This window comes from Trachurus japonicus, chromosome 22, assembly GCF_045865225.1.
Source record: "Trachurus japonicus isolate A0001 chromosome 22, Traja_1.0".
NCBI lineage: Eukaryota > Metazoa > Chordata > Actinopteri > Carangiformes > Carangidae > Trachurus > Trachurus japonicus.
The window spans coordinates 6,642,939-6,665,383 of NC_140928.1; the positions used below are offsets into that span (position 1 = coordinate 6,642,939).

General features: G+C 42.4%; 1 protein-coding gene across 1 annotated transcript in view; it reads right to left on the reverse strand.

The window, feature by feature from the left end:
* The window catches only part of brf1a (BRF1 general transcription factor IIIB subunit a), a 129,280-nt gene that overhangs the window by 22,628 nt on the left and 84,207 nt on the right, over window positions 1-22,445 (reverse strand). The gene's annotated exons all lie outside the window — the stretch shown is intronic.

Sequence of the window (22,445 nt, forward strand, 5' to 3'; positions counted from 1 at the left end):
GTAACCATGACCGCCGCTTCCCGCAAGCATCTGTTAAGTGCTGCTGGTAAAGAAAATTAAAAAAAAAAAACACCACACACCTCCATCTTCTCAGGTGCCATGGTAACAAATCGGTCCTTTAGGGGCGCTAAAGCTAAAGCTGAAGCTAAAACCATATGAGCAACAGGCGGCGGCGATAAACTCACTCAATAAAAGTGCAGAACAGCTCAGTCAGACTGAAATCAAGGAATAATCAAACTGCAGCTGCGCCGTAGAGGCTGTGAATCATTTTTTACAGTGGAAACAAACCAACATGTGAAGTTAAAAATGTTTAGAGCTGCAACAGGTGGTTGATTAATTTCATTTATGAGTCCACCACCAATGAAGTTACTGGCTCCATCGTTTTGAGTGATTACTTAAAGAAACAGTCTAAATTTCTTCTCCTTCCAGATCGTCCAATGTGAATATTTTCAGTTTTTTAAATCTTTTGACAACTTTTTTTTTTTTTTTTTTTGAAGCTCAAAAGTTGTTTAATCACGTCAACTTTAGTGTTTTGAACCAATGTCTGATATCTTTTACCATTTTCTTCATGAAAATAATCAACAAGTGTCAGAAATAAAGTTGAATCTGTTCAAAATACTGTTCAGTATCTTCTCTGTTGTGTTTTTGTTTGACTTTGAGGAGACAACGAGGAGTTGCGTGCGTGTGTTTGTGTTTATGAATGAAGACACTGACCCATCGTCCTTCTTTCACAGCTCTACTGTAAACTTCAGGCAAGAAGAAGCAGCCGTTGCCAGGACAACCAGTAAAGATGCACTGCTTAAAACTATGCAAAATCCCATTTGTCAACATCTGCACGCTGAGACTGGATCAGACGGTTTGTTGTAGTAACAAGATGTGTTTTTGTTTTATTGATAGGCCTACAGAATCTGGTCTGAATCACAGATCTATGAGTTTTAGTCTGAAGTCAGTTCAGAAAAATAAAGTTGCACTTACAAAACTTTAGAGACATTAATAAACTTTGCATCAGTTCAGTAAAATGATAATGAGTTATGTACAGTAACAGCTGAGCTTCGTTAGCCGAGCTCAGTGTGTGAGGTGGAGGAGGAAGTGTCATCATCTTACATTTAAAGTATTAGCAACAAAATAAACTTAAAGGGACAACGAGGAGTTTCTATTCAGTTATAAAAAAGTCTCACGTTAATGTGGATGAATCTCCGGTACCCACACTTGTTAATGGGCCCATTTTCGATAAATATATCGTTCTGTCTCTATCGTTATTTTGTTATTATTAGTGGTGGTGGAAATGCTGGTCGAGCCGACCAGCGTTTCCTTAATGAGAATAACGCAGCTGAATGGCCGTTTATGGTCGGAACTACGACGGTAACTGAACATCTTTGAACCCCTGACTTTAGTTATTGATGAATGAAAACATGAGTCCGTCTTGCGCCGGTCAAAGAATTTTACGGTGCGCACGGAGGCTCATAAATGTAGTGTGAAAACGCTTCGCTTTTCCAAGATACGATACGATACGATAAACTTTGAAAACTCCTCATTGTCCCTTTAAAGTAATGAAAGTTAAATTATCTGTGATGCTAGATCATGTCTGATCAATTTATACTGTACGATGTCACTGGATTTGAAACTGCAAAACGTTGATGTCTCATTGTTAAGATTGAGCTGCATGTTAAAGGGATAGTTCAACATTTTGGCAAATTGGCCCATTGCCATAATCCCTATAGTTTTAGGAGTAGGTTTGTTAGCTTTAATTGAAAAAGTTGTTTTCAAGGTAAATTCATGCAAAATTGCTTATGTGCGTTCCCGTCGGGGACAGTTTTTCAGCAAGCAGTCTCTGCATTTACCTCTAAAACAACTCTGTCTCGTAACGTTCTGTTATTATCTCATAGCGTGGTGAATGTACAGGTCACAACTTGTCCACCAGAGCGTTTTGGAGTCGTTGGATTGTGTATTTGAAGAGTTTGATGAGGGAAGAAATTCCATTAGCCTCCGTAGCGTAGCTCTGAGCAGCTCGCAGCTCTGCTCCACCGTTCTAAAAAACTAACCTACGCCCAAAACTATAGGGATTGAAAATGATGAAAATATGATGTGTCCACAAGGAGCGAATGTCTCACCACCAGCAGGAAACATCTCAGTGTTGAAGCACACACACACACACACACACACACACACACACACACACACACACACACACCACACACACACACACACACACACACACACACACACACACACACACACACACACACACACACACACACACACACACACACACACACACACACACACACACACACACACACACACACACTTCAGCTCCTCTTCCTCTCTCTTTATTGACGCCCTGCTGTCGAGTGTGTGTTTATCTCCGTGGCCTTTGTCTCTGTGGAGCTCGTCACTCTTTTCTTCTGCAGAGTTTTCTTGACTCTTTTGTTCTGATGTCGTTCGTGTTAATGATTCTCTGAAAAGGCAGATGGGTCTCCTCAACCTCTTCTTCCTCCTTGATCTCACTTGTTCTGTGTTTTTTTCTTCTTTCTAACAGTGAAACCGTGACTCCACAGATTAATTTGACTTTAATCACTTTCACCCTCAGAGACGAAGCAGCACCGAGTGTTCGGACTGAATGACACTTCAGTGTTTGATCTCATTGATAAAATTCTCTCTATCGTTCACAGTGTTGATTTGTTTCCACTTTATGTTTTAATTGATCTCTGTCATATAACCAGTTATTTTGAAGCCATGTTATAAGTATTAAGTGTTGTGTGTAATCCATTTTTAACTTTAAATTACTTGTTTATTTAAATTTAATCATTTTACTATAATGTCATCACATTTTACATCAACACTTGTTTTTTATGTCTCTTCCTGTGATGCATGAAATGTATTTATTGTAAATCAGTTTGTGCAGTGTTTCTTGCATGAAAGTTGGTAAACAAATAAAGTGTCTCATTATTTTTTACTGTTATAGTCATTATAACAAACAAAGATTTTAATTAAATTGAATTCACAAGCCAAATTTACAGTCTTTCCCATATTTGTGGTTTCTAATTATTAGTTATTTTGTGTATTATGCAGTAAATAATAGAAAAAAAGAAGAAGCTGTCGTCATATTGATGATATTTTGGTTAAATTTATTTGATCTACTTTGAAAATGACTATGACTTGTTGTTTTCTTTCAGGTGGAGAAAGAGTTCAATGATGTATAAACGATAAAACCAACAGGAGGTTTTAGTATCATGATCGACAATAAAACACGTCGTATCAAACATAAATAAAAGTCCACACATTAAAACATTAGAAACGTGTGCTCCCCGCGGGAATCAAACCTCGTATGTACGTAACTCCAGCCTCACTTGACACTGTGGAGATACGAGCTGTCTGCACGACGGCGGCCATTAATCAGAGCCCGCTGGGAGTCGGACAGAGAGAGAGAGAGAGGCCTCGGAGTCACTTACAGAGGAGGTCAGAGGTCAAACGGCCCGTCAACAACAGCGCTGCCCGGACGCCCGCGGCGGCAGACTTTTCGGCAGACCCTGTCTCCGTGGTAACCGTTTACAGCAGCAGGGAGTGGCTCCCGACGCCCAGTCAGAGCTCGTCGTGGAACACACAGCGACCGCAAATCACACAAGTAGCTCAGACACACACACACACACACGCCTCCTCCCCCAGGATAAAGAGCCGAGCTGATAAAACTGAACTTATGACTTATTATAAGACGGATAATATCATAAGAGATACAAAAAGTATTTAAACTTTAAAAACGTTTTATTCTAACAGGTGAATTATATAAACTGAATTGTAACCTGAATTGTAACCTAGAAACCAATAGATAAGCGTGAGTGGAAATGTTGACCTGCATTACTTTCATTTAATTAATTGTTTTGTTGCTTAATGACATTTGATAAAAAGATGGGCAGATTATAGAAGAAATTGTTCCGCCGGAAGAGCAGTGAACTGAGACACTGGGAGCTTCCGCTACAAACAAGCTTAAAATATAGACTTATTTAATTTTTTTCGGAACAATTTCTCATGTTGGGCTTCAATACAAGACGGACATTACAGACGAGCAGTATGGAGGTATTTGGATGTTTTTTGGTGTGTCTTTTTGGACGAAGAAAAGTGAGCCCCATTCACATCCATTATATGGACCAATACTGCTGCGCGGACCCCCCCGTAAATCAGAGAAGGCACGGAGGACTCTGAAACTTCTCCCAGCCCTTAGTCGACATGAGGGTGAGTAGATAATGAATGAAATTTGAATTTTGGGTGAACTATCCCTTTAAGTTACTAAACAGAAACTATTCTGCAGCCTGTTGCTTCACGTACTTTCAACGGCTTCAAGGACTCTGAGAATAATCCAACTCAGACTTTTCAAATGAGTGTTGCTGTGAGCCGGCGACGTTTCTCTCATCAGGATCATGAAAAGACCGGAGTCAAAGAGCTTCAAGGTTTTTTTCTGTAAACAAACAAAAAGCTGTGTTTTCATTCAGAACGCTTCATCATCACGTCTCCCCAACACCTCACAGACTGTCTGATCATATTTCGATCCTTTTTTTGACGCCTACATTCACATTCAACATCATCATCATCATCGACTCCGCGGTCAGAAAGTCTCCTGGGAGCCTGAAGAAGACGAAGATGAAGACGAAGACGAGGAGTCGGCTGATGCTCTGATGAACAACGACGATCTGAACTCAGACGAACAGAAACATCTTGTTGTTGTTGCTCAGTCGGCGGCGAGTTACCGGCTGATTTCAGAGCAAGAAATCTTCCACTGTGGGCGAGAAGCTACAGAGACCTGGTGTTACTAAACATCCTCCTCCTCCTGCTGAATCACACCTCCTCCTCCTCATCATCATCCTCCTCTTCCTCTTCCTCCTGTGTTTGTTTGTTCTAATTGTCAGACTGAAATCCCTCCGGCCGACGTCGCTCTTCCTCCTGCTCCTCTTCGTCAGACGCTGGTTGTGGTTTTCCAGCCGTCAGTCAAATCCACAGGGACCAAGAAATGACTAACAAACCTTCTCCGTCTTCTCCTTTGTGTCTCCGTCCTCCTCCTCCTCCTCCTCTTCTTCATCCTCATCCTCTCGCCCACTGTACGGTGACTCAGCCATTTCTCTTATCCTCCACAGAGTTCACAACTAAAACTGTAGCACATATATAGTATATCTATCTCCCGCTGGACCATCATGCATTGCAGCTTGTCTCCTGAAAGAGCTGCAGAGGAGGAGGAGGAAGTCGAGGTTGCAGACGTTCGATGATTTTATTAACTATAACTTTGATTCTAGAGTCCGTTGGGGGGAAATAACACGTGGGCCCCCGAAGAGATGTTTCAGCTTTTTCCTGCTCCAAAGTATACAGTAGTTGCAATTATGGCTTTTAAAAATCCACTCGACCTCTTTCTTTCTCGATGAAGCTGCAGCACTGACACTTCCAGAAAACTCTTCAGATCATAGTGTTAAAGGGATGGTTCAACATTTTGGCAAATTGGCCCATTGCCATAATCCCTGTAGTTTTAGCAGTAGGTTCGTTACCTTTAATTCGGTGCAAGCTATTTTTAGAATGGCGGAGCAGAGCCGTGAGCTGCTCAGAGCTACGCTACAGAGGTTCAAGGATTTCTTGGTTTCCCTCATCAAACTCATCAAATACACAATCCAACAACTCCAAAACGCTCTGGTGGACAAGTTGTGACCTGCACATTCACCACGCTATGAGATAATAACAGAACGTTATGAGAAGGAGTTGTTTTAGAGGTAAATTCAGAGACTGCTTGCCAAAAAACTGCCCCTGACTGGAACATGCATCAGCGGTTTTGCATGAATTTCCCTCTAAAACAACTCTGTCTCATAACGTTCTGTTATTATCTCATAGCGTGGTGAATGTGCAGGTCACAACTTGTCCACCAGAGCGTTTTGGAGTTGTTGGATTGTGTATTTGATGAGTTTGATGAGGGAAACCAAGAAATCCCATGAGCCTCCGTAGCGTAGCTCTGAGCAGCTCACGGCTCTGCTCCGCCGTTCTAAAAATAGCTTGCACCGACAATTAAAGGTAATGAACCTACTGCTATGACTATAGGTACTATGGCAATGGGCCATTTGCCAAAATGTTGAACTATCCCTTTAATTCTTATCAGGTTTTGTTTTATTAAACTGTGAAAAAAAACTGTTTTGTTTTCTTGTTTTTCTTCTGCACTTCAGTTTGTTTTTATTTGTGTTTTTCTTTCTGATAATATCCCGTTGGCTTCTCTGTTGTTGAGTCGTTTCCCGTCAACATCTTTAGAAAACAGCTTCATGTTGCTGGCTGTGTTTTCCTGTGACCTCGTCTCTGAAGGTCACAGCGTCCTCTCCGTCTCCTCTCGTCTTCACCTCCATTAGAGGTCACACGCTTTCGCTTTATCTCCGTCTCTCTTCTCTTCACCTCTACCAGGAGGTCTTAGCTCTCTCCTCCGTCTCTCCTTCAGTTTCTATTAAAAGCTCCTCCTGTCTTTTTTTTTTAGCTCCTTCACCTTTTCACGCTTCAGGTCGACTCTTCACCGTGACTCTCTCTCAACAAAATGTGCTTCTATTTCTTTAATGTGAACTCATGTTTAGCGTTTTAAGTATAAATATGTGCACAATTAAACAGTTTGAGACGTTGCATTGCATTGTTTAAGTATATTTTAGGTGCATTAATATATATGCATGTGGTTTATTAACAGACAATCAAGTGCCTAAAGTGTAAAATAACAGTTACAGAGCAGGAGAAACAGACAAATGCCTCCTATTTATTGTTTTTTCCTGTGAATCCTGAACAGTGTTGGGAGGTTAAATGAGGTTTAGAGCGACAGTGACCTGCAGATGTTTATTTTCTATGTCAATATTTCTGTATTCCACTTGTTAAAACTTCTGAGGAAACTCGCTGCTGCTTCTCGTCGTGTCATCGTCGAACTGGAACTGCAAAACAACTTTTCTTTGAGTTCAGAGGAAACGAGGCCGACGAGCCGAGCTGCGATCAATAACGATCTGGGATCAGTTTCATCTCGACACGGAGTGACGAGAGCTCGGCCCAGAACTCAGCGTCTTGTTTTCTTTTTTAAAAAAATGCAGATTAAAGTCATTTTATTCAAACGTCTCTTTGGGATTCAAAGTCTCAGAAATTTCTAGTGACCTGCTCCACAAAAACCGACAAACGTGTTTCAGTGCTGAGAGTCGTGGTGCGTTCAAATCATCCGTTTGTTTTAATGTCGGTGTTGTTGTGAGTTTTAGCTCGTTAACTTTCCACATCAACATCATTTCTATTGATGATAGAGTTTTATCTGAGCTCCATTTGAACCATCATCACTCAACATGAGGGGGTTTTATAAACTCTGAGTTTTCATTTGGTGAATATTTTGCTCTGTGTTCAGTCATTCATTACTTTTGTGCATCGTTTCACACCTTCATTTATCTTCAAAATGATACACAACCTGATTAAAAACAGTAGAAAACCGTAGAAACTACAAGCTGACGTGCAATAAATCTGTGATTTTTCGTGAAGGGAATAAAAACAGCAGCAGCGTCGGTGTATTTATTATAAAGACGCCTCAAGGCCGAGCTCTCTGTCTCATTGTGTCTCTACTCGTCTGTTTACTTTGTTGTTGTTGTCGATGTTTATTATGTAAGTAAATAACCACACAGGGGGACGTGGAGGTGGGAGAGAAACAGGAAGTGAGATGAAAAACATTGTGCATTATTTCACTGGAGGCTTCACTTTGTCTGAACAGGAGGTTTTACACTTTAGAATATAAAGTATTATTAATATTTAATGTGTATAAAATAATGTGTCATCATCTCTGAACACGCAGCTACATCCACTAAAACTTTTGTAAAAGCTGCTGGATCTGTTCCAGTTGGACATCTCCATACGAGGATTGCGGCCTCGTGATTGGCTCTCATCAACAAACTGTCTAACGAACTATCAGCGTTTCCAACCTTGTTTGTCTTCACCAGCAGCAGCTGTTGTTGTTGTTGTGTAGTTAAATTCTGCGTTTCAGCTCTTTTCTGTCAGTTATTGTAGAAAATACAACGACAATCTGCTTCCTGTTTCCTCACGTGCTCCGTGTTTGTTGTTGACGATGACGTAAGAAGCATTCAGGAGATTATTTCTGCTGCAGAGATGGTTTTCATTTTACAGCCTCATCATCATCACCATCGTTCAAAAATCATCATTCAAAATCAAATCTGGGCCCAAAACACCAGGAAACGAGACGAGACCTTTCTTCTTTTTCTTCTGTCACAACGTTCGTTTATTAACAATTACATATTATATAATATAATATAATTATCTCAAAGTAAAACCTGTTCCTCCAAATAAAATTGCCTTGCCTCCTCCTCATCACCATCTTCATCTTATTCTTCTGTCTCCTCTTGAACGACAACAAAAAACACACTTTCCCTCCCCGATGCTCTTCATCCTGCACAAGGTCAAACCAGGACAGACGTCCACTTCCTGTCTCCGTCGCCTCCTCTAACCTGCAGCATCATCACAGACGCGTCACGCCACAAAGCTCCGTCCACCTCCCGTCTATTAATCCGTGCCTCCCTCTCGTTTTCCTCCCCCTCCATCCTTTCACTACACCCACCTCCTCCTCCCTCCTCCTCATCCTCACCCACTCTCTCTCTCTCTCTCTCTCTGTTAGGCTATCAGTCTCTGCCTGGCTTAGCGGCTCGTTCCTAATCAGCTTACTGCCAATGAGACTAAGCCTGAGCTGAAAAGGCGATTGAGGGAGGCCATTTAGCCACTGGCTGACAACTGGCTCTAGCTGTGGGGGGATGGTGTCAATAAAACTTGAGCGTGGACGGGGCTTGGGGCTTTTGTGGGGGGGGAGGAAGTAAAATATAAAAATGAAACTAATATATCATCTTGGGTTTTAAGAGAGAGGAGAGCGACTTGAGAGTGGAGATAAAGACGGACAAAAGAGGAGGCATCTCCGTGAATTTCAGCCTCGAGGCGTTTCGTCTCGTGGCTCCGGGGGGGTGGAGGAGATGGGGGCGACGTCTTCAGCTGCTAAGCTGCGCTGCGGCCCTGTGAGGCCATGAACTACCACAATGGTATCAACTCCTTTAGTGTCAACATTTTCGGTTGCTGCCTGGGCTGTTTTTTTTTCTCCCTCTCTCTCTCTCTCTCTCTCTCTCTCTCTCTCTGTCTCTCTAAGCCGGGGATGAAAACTGGGATGTTTTCCAAATGGCCCAGTTTTAGCGTTGCCCTCGAAATTCCAGCCCTGGCTGTCCCATTAGTTACAGTGCGAGGCGCCGTGCCGCAGAACAAAGGTTTGGCCGTTGAGGACTGTTTGCAGAAAGAGAGAGAGAGAAAGCTGCTGCTGCTGCTTCGAGCCGCCGGACATTCACATCCTCAGGATTTTATGAGAAACGTGGGTTCGTCCGAGGAGGCAGGCAGGGAAGGAGGGAGGGATTAAATATCTGAGCATCTCCACCGGATCAGAGCGGGAGCCAAAAGACCTACATGTAAATGTATGTGAAATGTTCCTCCCAGGCCAGTTCCCCCGTCGGCATCTTCTTTAATGTATGAACGAGAGCGTCAGAGCGTCAGCGGCCTCATTACGAGTCTAAACCCTCAGAGAAGTTGGAGCAAAGTGAATAGAGCTGTTTATGTCGAGTTATGGAGCAACGTTCGGCCCTAAAAGTCAAGTTTTTTTTCTTGTTTTGAAAGATACTACTGTATATAAATAAATGAAATATGACGCGGCCCATAACCCATCTTTGTTTATGACAGTTAAGACTACACAAATATACACGTTGTAAGTGTTATACAATGTTATCCACTGCTCCATGTATTGATTTTTCGCCGGCTTCGTTGTAAACAAATGCACATGGCCAGGCGGAGGGTTAGCAAACGACACAAACTGAGCTTCAGGTTCAAGTTGTGTTCCCTCTCCTTCTTTTTGTGACACTGTGACTCCAAGCATCAAACAATAGAGAGGTAATGGACACATTGACTTGACAAAAACAACAAACAAGACAAAGCAGGAAGCCTAAAGACAGTATTGGTGTGAAAAACTGGAGTTTGTCCACTTCTGTCCGTCTTTAAACTCTGTGTTTGGTCTCCACCAGCTCCTACATCAAACCTCCTCCTCCTCCTCAACTGTTAAACTCTCCTCTAACTTCACCACTGAGTCTCTGCTGCTGCTGAGCAGGTTCTGTGTTTTCCTTTTTTTTTTTTTAATGCTGAAAGCAGCATCTGGAAACGAGGCTCATGAGATCACCGAGACTGGAACAAAACAGTAAATTTGTGGGCTGTAAAAACCCAAACAGTGAGGTAAAGTCTCTGCAGAGCTGAGAGGATCTGCAGCGTCGTCGTCGGTGCACGGCAAGCGAGCGGTTGGGGGGGGGGGTTTGTTGATAATTATCTGTCGGTTTGTCACTGCGATCGACCAGTCACACAGTTCACATAGACATCTGATTCACTGGTAATACAAAAATATTGATCGGAGCGGCTTTAAGGACGGCGAGGCTGTCCTATACTGTCCTCATTATGGAGCCCGTTCTCTCTCTGTCTGTCTCTCTCTGGGACGTAAGAGTCGTAAGTGATCATGAGCTGACGAGACACAAAATAATAAAACTCACAACTGTTGCTGCAGAGTTTATTCCTGAAAAGCTGCGACTCTGCAGAGCGCAGGGTTTAAATCTCATCATCAGTTTGTGCCGCCCACATGATGATCATCACGTGGCTGCAGGAAAGGGAGTCTGTCTTCCTGCAAAAACCTGCACCAGCATCCGACAACTCATTGGTCGCAGTTAAAGTCTGGTGGAGGGAGAGGAGGAGGAGAGGAAGGGGAGGGGAGGAGAGGGGAGGGGGGAGCTCTGGAGGATCAGAGGCTTTTTACAGGGAGGGGCTGCAAACCACAGACAAATTATACACCCTCCCTCCTCCTCTAACACAGCTGGTCGGATAACAAGGAAAAACATCCTCTTCAATCGAGCGTGCCGGGCAGGAAAATATGATCCAGGCTGCAGAGTCCGACCCCGTCCTCCTCCCCCCCTCCTCACCTCGTCTCCCCCCTTCAGGAGGGAGGAGACTCAGCTGGAGCTCCTCTCACTTACTTGTTCACTTTGTCTGCAAACTTTTTTCTTTTTTTCTTTTAAATGCACAGGTGACTTCTTGACTTCATCAACTATACAATTCTTCTGTGCAATAAACCAGCTCACTATGGCCTGTACAATGAAGCAGCTTATTTCTAGGTGCAATATCACCTCAACAGAGATTTATTTATTGTATGCTTATATTTTCTTTTATATATACACTGTTAAGATGGGGGGGGGTGTATTCTTGTAGTTTTTAACTTTTGTAATACTGGTAATATTTAACTTTGTAATTTTTGTAATATTTAATTTGGAATTTATCTTATGTTGTTGTATTGTATTATTCTGCTATAATATTCTTCACCTTTGTACACTGGAGCGCTGTGACGAAAGAATTTCCCGCAAGGGATTAATAAAGTATATTCTATTCTATTCTATTCTTCTATCACAGCACCTGTTCCAACGACAGGCTGAAAAACCAGACGTCGTAGTGTTTCCTCCTCCTCCTCCTCCTCCTCTTCGTCCTCTGGCAGGGCCTCGGAGCAGTGGTGGTGGTGGTGGTGGCAACATCTGCCCAGAAAACTGCTGAGCTCTCCAGTTTCTCTCTGGCTGAGTCTGTGGGTCCGATTTACATTTTTGGAAAACCAACACAGACCAAAACGGTCGCTCCCCTCCCACCAAGGAGCAGAAATGCAGGCAGGAATTCAACCTCTCTTTTTCCCCCCTTTCTTTTCTTTTCTTCTCCAAAAAAAGCTCTGGAATCAGACAAGTTCTCCAAGAAAGAAAAAAAAGAAAAAACACTTGAATGGGAAAAGAACAGATGAAGGAGCAGAGGAGCGCAGAGAGTGACCGAGAGGAGGAGAAAATATCACTGGAGGGCAATTATCTGGGCTATTTCTGGAAGACTGCTTTTCCATCCTCCAGTAGGGATGGAGGGAACAGGGAGGGTCTGTTTGGCAGCTGGCTGGAGGAGGTGGAGGGTGGAGAGACAGAAGGAGGAGGAGGAGGTGGAGGAGGAGGAGGAGGAGTGAACGAGTGCATGGGACGTCTGAAGCTAAAAACTGTCCGGTACAGTGAGTACAGAAGGGCCCCGCTGTCCCCGAAGGGCCGAGGCAGAGAGGAGGAACAGAGGGAGGAGGGAGGGAAGACAAGATAACAGAGGGAAAGACGCCAAGGAAAAGAAAAGAGAGACACAAAAAGTCTGTGGCCGTTATGTGAGAATCTGCTTCGGTTCACAGACGTGTAGGATTTTATTTCTGAGCAAAAACTCACATTAAATTCAAATCAAATTTAAAATGCAGCAGCTGAACTGGGACGTGGCTAAAGTCTGGTTTGTGTTTGACAAAATGTGTTACAGTGTTGTCAGAGAATCAAACCACAGACTTTAGACCGAATCCAGCTTTCTAAGTAAATGCAACTGGTTCCAGGCTGCAAAGAGAAACCAGAACAAAACTCCTACAACAGTAAAGAGACAAAGAAGAACTCCCGTAAGAAATGAGACACCACCACTAAACCATAAAAATGTCATCATCTGCATCGTAATACATTGATAGCCGAGTGGGAGAAACATAATATTCTATATCAGACATGATAATATGCAAATTACCAACACATCAAACAGCAGACTAAAGACTTGAAAAACTGGGTTGGAAAATATTAATTCATCCATTCAACCTTTTTTCTAACTAAAACACACTGAAGTAAAGACTCATTTATAACGCAGTCGGGTGAAAGTTAAAAAGTCTGCGACATGAAATAACAACGTTGAGCTTATTTCAAAAGTATCAGGAAACAAAAATACAATAAAATCAAAATGGGTCAAGAAACAAAGCAATTAAAGCCACAAAAACCTTTAAAATAAAAAATTAGAGTTTCATTATTAAAATAAAGGTGAACAGCTCAGATGAACCACTTTATCTGGAAAATATGTTGCGATGTAAATACAGATCTAAAGAGCCCTGAGGATGAAAATGAAGAAAGCAGTGGTATAAGTTGTCGGACACAAGATTGAATGTAACATTAAATGGTTGTCGTACTTTTGAAATCTTAACTCGGGTCGCTCGGTCCTCCAGTGGAGGAGAAGAAATAGCAACACGTTACGACTTAAGCTCGATAGAAAAGGACAGAAGGGAATTGAAGCTTCACCTCAACCAGACCTCTAAAAAACAGTAAGAACAAAACTCACGTCTGACCTTAAAATACAACAACTAAGACGTCAACAAAGTCGCAGCAGCTACAACTTTCAGCTCGGTGTTCAACTCTGCGGTCGGATCAAACCTGCTCGTCTGCCGTCAGACCAATCACGGCTCATTCTGCAGCGTCGCCATCAAACCCGTCTGAGTCAAGTGCAGCAAATTAACACCATGTTTTGTAAAGTGCAAACACTTGAGCGAAGAGATGAAGAGAAAAGATGAAAGAGAGAAAACAGAGAAAGAAAAGTAGACGGCGGCGGTGGCGGCGGCGACAGCAGCAGCGACGACGACGATGGCGGAGCGAGAGCAGAAGAAAGACAAAGAACTCGTTAGCGAGTTGCAGAAGCCCAAAGCGAGAGCAGACCTGATGGTGCCGAGCGATACAACAGGCCTGTAGCTGCCGCTCAGGGCTTTTCACTGGGAGACACAGGGAGGATTAGAAAAAGTAGGCGAGAGAATAGAGGACAGGCGGAGGAGAGAGAAGGAGGTCGAGAGAGAGGAGAAGAGGAGAGGGGGGAAAGTGGGAGGAAATGGAGAAGGAAGAAGAAGAGAGCAATGAAAAGATGTGATGAGGTGAAGACGACTCAGACGCTCAGATATCGACCGACTCCGGCAGAAAAAAAACTGAAACTAAATCAGAGTTTAAGAGTCAGAAAAGAGGAAATATTGAGCGTCTCATTACGACGCAGCTCAGAAGCTCAGACTGTGATTAGAGCAGCGACAGCCGGCGACTTCTGATGTCACAGAAACACTCAACTCCTGAGGCGGCGTTCAGCTCAGTCGGTAGAGCAGCCGCCATAGTAGGGCCGTCGATCTATTACTACTCAGATTCAAACCTCTAATGTTAAATATTCGAATTACATCCAAATTTTTAATGTGTTTTTTTGCTCATTATATAGCCTACACCTACAACAGCTTATTATTACGTCCCTTGTCCACTAAAGGGCATTACAACCAAATCTGTCATGTAACATTTGCAACACACTTAAGTTTTACAAACTCAATATAAAACTTCAAGAAGGGAAATCGAAATATTTAAAGTAGTGGTGCAACGGATCACGGCTGACCCGTGATCTGTTCTGATCACTCTCCACGGATCGGCATGCAAGTGCTCTGCCGATCGATCGATAAAAAAAAAGAAAAAAGAAGGTGTTTCAGCCAAATAAACGGGCAATTAAAAGAACTCTCTACGTCGCGCACATCAAGAACAAAATTGTTTGTTTTATCAACATGTTTACGACCCTGAACATTGCGATGCACAACATTAATTTGCGTTGTTGCGGAAGGCACACGTTCAAAGTTTCCACCTTTGAATGTTTTAATTTTTTAAATAATTTGAATTCTGTTTGAATAGCAAAGTTTGATCTGACAGCCCATGTGTTGAGGCTACAGTCCTCACTGCAGACGGCCCCGGTACGAATCCCTGTCTGTCTCTCCACTCCAAAGGAAACACTCAACTCCTGTTTGTTCCTGCAGCAACAACAGAAACATCCTGCAAAAACCCATTGACCTGCTGCAGGAGTTGTGGTTTGCACAAGATGAAGACAAAGACAAAGACACGGGGGAAATAATTCATGAGGACGAAGAAGAAATAACAAACATCAACTCTGCAGAAACTCAGAGTAAAACAACAATCAGCACTGATGGACAATCCTACAATCATAGTGTCGACCTGATCTGAGGTCAGTTTGAATCTTCCTGCACCAGAAGCTGCAAAATTGACAAAAACTATGTGGAAAAATAAAGGAACAGTTCATGAAAGATCCTCCATGCACCTGATTACAGGTCGTTTTAGTATCTGTTGTTTGAGCTCCTTTAGTGTTTGATGGTTTTGCACCAGATCTCCACACAGAAGGGGAAATACAGTCATATAAGTTTGTATGTTGTCTTGGTCTTTTCTACGGCAGACGAGTGGGGACAAAAGGGATTATTGTGACTGAAATGTGTTGCATCACTCATGTGCTGACTCTGACTGAGCTGTTGTTTGTGTTTATTCTCATGGAGCATCAGCTGATTAATCAGTTAATGACTTCTTCATGCTTCAAACGATCGTTATTATTATATTATACCGGTCTTTAAAAACCCACCATCAGTCCACTTCTACTGGGAAGGTCACTGAAACCATGTTCAACTTATTCTACTTAAATACAAAAACAACAAACTTGTACTCTGTGACACTTTATAGTCAGATAAAACTGATAATTTTTATAAATTATTGGAGTCCATAGACATTGAACTGGACCTGAGAGATGCTGTGTGCAGGTAATGTAGGTCACACACCTAATAACGTGTTTTATATGTCCTGATTTAAACTAACAGAGCAGTAGATGATGGTTTCTGGATTCATCATCAGTGTCTTCCTCAACTTCAGCTCCAATGTGTCGGTGGACGAGTGAACAAAAGGACCTGAAACCAAAGAGCTGCAGGAGTGGAAACAACAAAGGCACAACAGAAGGAGGGAAAAGTGGAGGAGAAGAGGAAGAAGAAGAAGAAGAAGAAGAAGAATAAACTCCAGGCTGTTCTTCAGAACCAGAGCCCAGATCCACAGGAGTAAAAAACCCTGAAGCGGAGCAGAGGGAGCAGCCAGGAGCCTGGAGGAGGAACCGGAGAGGGAGGAGAGGAGGAGGAGGAGGAGGAGGAGGAGGAGGAGGAGGAGGAGGAGGCCGGGGCAGCACAATGCCTCAGTGTAGCCCCTCAGCGAGGCCTCGAAACAAGGCACAATGGCTGCACTGTCAGCAGGCCTCTGCTCCTGCACTTTCATAGGTCTCCCTGACACCAGGCCTCTTCCCCCTTTCTCAACAACCAGCACAACAACCTTTTCAGGCTCCAGAGCAACGGTCTGCTCGTCCACCGGCGGCTGAAAGAGACCATTCTCCGCCCAACGGTCGCCGCTTCAGACCGGTTTTTGTCTTATTTCCAGATTTTTTTTTCTCTTTTTTTGCCTCATTCCAACACCAACACTGACATGCTATTAGAGAATGGGACATTATCGCCATGTTTTGCTGCTCGCTAGCCCGTGGGGCATTTCCTTGTTGCTAATGGCTTGTGGGCAGAGGAAACCAAAAAAAAAAAAAAGAAAAAACTGCAGGGGTTGAAAACACTGTTGTGCATTCAACGCGACAAAGTGCAGAGTTCAGCGATTTCTCAATAAATGGATGGAGCGAGCGAGACTCCATTCAGGAAAAAGGGGAAAATAGAAATGAAAGAAAGTGTTTGCATGAATGATTCAGAGCGCAGGTAACCATCAATGATTCATTGACAGGACAGGAGGGGGGGATTTTAAAAATTGAAACAGGTCGAACAACTTCAGCAGAGAAGAGTCCATTCTTAAAAAACAGGACGGCGAAGCTCCTCTTCAAAGAGATCAGAGACAAAACATGAAACCGGAGATGCTGCTTCATTCATGGAGCGTGTCGACTCTTCCGAGGAGGAGGAGGAGGAGGAGGAGGAGGAGGAGGAGGAGGTGATCTGCCTTCGTCTGGCAGCGGCCATTAGCCAACTGGAGCGGCTCAAATCCAACAGACCCTCAGAGCTGCTGCTGCTGCTACACTGTTGTTGTCAAACTGTCGCTCTACCTCACCGATAGACTCATCCATGCTTTCGATTGATTGATTGATTAAAAGGTGAGGTTTTATAAAATATGAAGCAGAAAATAAACCCCCTCTTTTCTCCGATCAACACAAAACACAAAGATATTTTGTTCAACAAGATGTGAAAGTGAAAGAAAAAGCAGAAGGTGTTGATTTATTGATTGAACTGAACCATTTTCTAACAGGAAAAATAATCAATGTCTATTTCACAGGTCATTAGATGTGGTTCCATTTAAAAGAGAGCTATATAGAGTTTTATTGATGAACTAGTGATTAATGAGTTTTTCTCCAGTAAGAATCAACTCAAGTGAAGACACAGTTCAACAGAAATTAATGTTTACTTTGATTTAAAAGAAAAGTCTTTTATGAAAAACTGTTTTTTCACTGAGGTTGAACATCGACTATCGTGGTAACTGGTTAGTATTTCCACTCCAGTTGTTTAAAAAGCTGGTATGTTTTCATCGATAAAATATTCTTAAGAAAAGCAACTTAGGAAAAAAACATGCAAAGACCGAATGAAACACATTCGCTGCAAAACTCAATAACACACCGAGTGTTTCTGGGGACATAAAAAGTGACGGACATCATCATTACAATACAATACATACTCTACTCACAAAAAGTCAGGGATGTTTGACAAGAATATCCCTATAAAAAGTTCATGCTACAGTGATATTCTATCATAAAAGCCTTTTAGGTAGAAGGATGCAATGGTAAGCTAACAACAGTGGTGACTATAGCACAACAAAAATCTCAATGTCTCATAACTTGGATCAATTTGATCAAAGCGTTGTCTTGGTCTCATGATGTTATAATGTGAACATGGTGGAGAGGACAGGGAGAGAGAAGAGGACTGAATACAAATTGTCATTCAACCAGAACATTTAGTGGTTCAATGACAATTGAACCACTAAATCAGATGGTGCTTGTTGTTCAATAAGTACTGAAACACTGGACAATTGGACATGTGTATTCAAAAGTTTAGAGAAAGAAGAAAAATCCAAAAACCAAACATCCCTAACTTTTTTTGAGTAGTGTGTATCTGTATTGTTGTGTTGTGAGTGTTTGTAGCACATACGTTCAAATTGATGAGGATTTTTTCATGAATTTGTACCATGTTTGTGTCTTTGCAATGTGTTGAGAAAACTCAGCTTTTACTTATAATTTAAGCAACTTAAAGTAATGATTCTCTCTAACAGATTCATATAAAGCCACAAGAAACCATTGATTTGTTACTTTTACTTAAGTTTTTTCGAGGTTCAGTGTTTCTACTTTTCCTCTTGTAAACATGGATCATGTCTGTGAAACATGAACTGATGTAGAGTCTGTAGCCGTCACTCTCACAAAAAATAATTCACACACAAACACACAGAGTTCACCTTTGCTGGAGTTGTGTGAAACCAGAGCGCGACGCTGCGGCCGAGGTCGACACATCGTTACCCAGCGATCGGCTTCATCCTTCACTGTGTTTGGAAACATGGAGGATCCACTTTAACAAAGTGTTTTCATTTACTCCGCGTCCTTCACTATTGTGAAGAGGATGAATACGACACTCGAAGCCTCATCCCGCTTCGCTCTGCTGAAGTGTCCTCGAGCAAGACGACGCTGCAGCGCCACCACCACCACCACCAATGCCGCCGCCGCCGGCTCCGCTGTGGCGAGGAGCGACCTCTGACCTCCCCGAGGAGGAGCAGCGCAGGCACAAAGGCAATTTCCCCACAACAATCAATGAGGTATCACATTACCATCCTCTAAATGGGAAGCGTGATAATGCGTCATAATCTGTGTCATCAATCATTGTGTCAGAGAAGGTGTGTTCTCCCCCGAGAGAGGGAGCGGACGCACTTCCTCTTTACTTTGGGTTTTAGTTTTTCACTCCGTTGTTCAGGGTTATTTGATTTTGCATTGATTTTTTCTGTTTTCAGGGTTTTTCTGTTTCCATTTATTTGGTCTTTTGTTTCTCAATTCATCAGCTTTTGTGTTTTTTTTAAGTTGTTCTCTTTTTTGTTTCCGTTTTTCTCAGTTTTGTTTTCCGTTTTTCCATTATTTTCTTTTGTTTCAGCTTTGTTTCAGTTTTCCTCGTGTATTCATGCGTTTTTTGTGCATGTGCATCTGCGTTTTGTTTTGTTTTTCCATGCACTTCTCAATTTTTCAGCTTTTCCTGTCTTTCTGTATTGTTTATGTTCCTATGTGTGTTTTCAATTTTGTTTCTTTCTTTTTTTTTCTTCTTTCCGTTTGTCAGTTTTTGCGAGTCTGTTTTTGTTTTTGCCATTTTTTCTTATTCTTTTCCTCTTTTTCCCTATTTTCAGTTCAATGCAACAACACAAACTTGGTTGTATGTCAAATTATAATATATCACATATATCACATATATTACACATGACTACAAAATAAACTGGCTCCACACACACAGATGTTTAAAGACACTTTGACACTTTGACAGAAGGATCCAGAGATTGAACCTCCAACCCTGTGATTAATGGACGTCGTTTTCCAAACCCTGAACCACAGACGCCTAAACACAGTTTAAATTATCATTAGCATGTTTCTCTTGATAAGAGTCTGGCTGCAGAAAAAGTTCAGAGGTTTTAACAAAGTGAATTTCTGCCTCTTTGTGACCCCGTTCACACTCTCTCAGGCTTCAAACTTCAAGGCCGCTCTGTGTTTGTTCTCTGTGTTTACGTCCCCTGTTTGCATAGGGCCCCCGTTTTTTTTGTTAAGGAGTGGTTTATAAATACATTTTATTTGAGTTGAAAAGAAGCTGGCGCTGTGGAGAACCCCAGCTGCAATAAACAGCCAACTTATCAAACTCCTCCGTGGGTCTGAGACCAAATACAGTGCATTATCGCAGAGCACAGGACAGGGTTTACGAAGGCCGGGCGAACTGCAGCCAGATGACTGGACGAGGAAAGACGAGGATGGGATGGGGGTGGGGGGGTTTACATCCCTCTTAATCACCAAACAGCTGCCTCTATAGACTCCTATAAAGCTGCAAGATGGTACCTAAAACCAACATTAAGTGAAAGAGGTTTAAAAACAGAGCCATAGGAAACCAATTTCCCCCAACACCAAACAAACTGAAAAAGCCCCTCAGCCTTTCTCTGCACTGCAGAAAACCCATTAAGTTCATCTGAAAGACTCGGCATGGATCAGGCCTGTGAATGCATGTCGTGAAAGGGAGGTGCAGAGGTGGAGGTGGTGGAGGGGTGAGGATGAGGGTGGTGGAGGGGTGAGGGGATGGGGGGGCAACAGGCAGAGACAAATCCTGGCAGAGACGGTGTAGAGAGAGAAAATCCCACAGGAGACTGTCGTCCTGTCACAGGTGATTACTGTGGGTGACAGAAGAAGTGCCGCATCATCGTTATGAAGGAAACCGCCGTCACATGGCTGGAGAAGAGTGCGTGTGTGTGTGTGTGTGTGTGTGTGGTAACGGTCAGAGTAACGGCTGCTGTTGCATCAGACCCCAGTAAACAAAAACACTCTCCATCCATCTCATCTCACAGTTATTCAGTCGAGCATCTGTTGTTTGCATCGAAAGATTATTTAATGGTTTGAGGGAATTCAACACAGATTCAGGGTTCCCACAAATCATTTTCCAGGACATTTTCAGATGCTACAGTCTGACCGACATGTTATTACGTCACATATACACTGATACACCCCTTCATGCTTTGAAGAAGTGTTTTTTTTCAACAGTTGTACCTTATTTTGTACATTTAACCAGTTTGTTTCTATGTTTATTCCTCAGACGTCTGATTTAAAAATGTGCAGACTGTGGCTCTAACTTATACATGAAATCATCTCCTACATGCTTAGAAATTATGACAAATTTATCATAGAACAACGCAAATACATGTTTGTTTGTTTGCTCTGTGCTAGAGTCTTGCGTCAGGTCGGATCCCCGCGGGTATCCAAAGGGTACCCCGCAAAATCGGTGTTTAACGAGTGAATACTGTTGTACTACTGTCGGGCCCAGGTGGAAATCAAATGAACGTGGGTGTATGTGTGTAGGCCTGCAGAGAAAAACTCACGCGCATCTGCACGAACCAGCATAGCAAATCATTTTTTTTCGGGAGATTTCCTGATAGTATCATACACGGCAACAACAGAGCAACCATCTTGATGTAAATAAACGATCTTTGGCCGCTCATGTGACCGCTCACAGCTTTCCCATTGGATTTTAGCCTGTCATGTGACGGCACACGGATCCCTATTGGACAGCCAATTTTACCAGCTTGACTGCTCGGCTACCGGGTGAGCTACAAACACACCGATGGGATCAATGTAAAGGCTGAAGTGTCCCGCTTTCATTTTTAAAAAAAAGAATTACGTCGCTCTCATTTTCCGTTCCGGAAATAAACGCAAAAGAATACGACTAACCCCGGTAGTACTGCATGCAATGACGGCGATCTCACGGGTAACGGGGTCTTAATATTGACGACTCCACTCTGCACTGCTCCTCTATCCGTCACTCAGCAGAGAAAACCCTCGTGCTCATGGTCCAATACCGGAAACACTCATCAACTAAAAAGTCTCTAGTTTTCTCACTCGTCACTTCTTTGGAAAAAACAAATCCTTAGCGGGAATCAGCGGGCTTAAACTCCGACACACACTCATGATGACGATGAGGAGAAAGAGAGAAAGTTCTTCTTCTTATTACAGTATTATTATTATCATTATGGGTAACAGGTCAGAGTCACTCATGTCCTATAAATACCAGCTGTTTAATATGTTCAGCTTCACACTACTGTACCACGGTGGAGACTTCATCTTTAATGCCATCAGATTTAATGCTAAAAAGGGTGATGTAGAGACAATTAGCTGCAGGGAGACAATTAGTATAAAAGGCTTTTGTGTCTCCAGAGGGAGACGCGTAAAGTCTGATAAATGATGTGACTTTTTATTCAGCGTCGCTCTGAAGTCTGAAAGTGAGACGAAAAAAAGAAAAAGAACAAAAAAAAAAAAAAAAAAAGCGTGGGGGTGTGGATCTCATCTCTGCTGCTCCAGGCTTCATTAGCCTCTGGTAGCATTAACACATCCTGTCAAACTGAGGGATGGCTGAGCTGCATTGTGGGTAATGTAGGCACCAAATGAAGACAAAATACATAGAATAAATAATCTATCTTTGTTTCAGTTTTTTCATGATTCATTTTCTTTCTTCTTATTTTTCTTAATCGACCTTAGAGAATTTAGACATAAAACTTTAAATAATGTTTTTAAATGTCGTATAAAGACTTAAAATGTCAGTTTGGTGAAGACATGAGTCCCTCCATAGACAAAGATGTTAAAATGTTCGACTTTACAGCAGAATTAAACAAGTTTATGGCAAAAACAGTTTGCTTTTTACAGTTGATTTATGTTCATAATCCTCGTCCGTTCATGTTTTATTTCGACTTAAAGTTTAAGATTTAATTTAGGTCGTGGCGTCTTAGATTGACAGATGGTTGAGGGTACGAAGCTCCACACAAACCCCTCCCTCTTTGTTATTGGTTTTAAATCAATAAAGCGGTTGGTCACTAAAAACAGAAGTTGGTTTGTCCACCTGATGTTTTGTTTTAGAAGACACCAGAATTCAATTATTTCCAATACTTTAGAGTACAAAACGTGCGTCC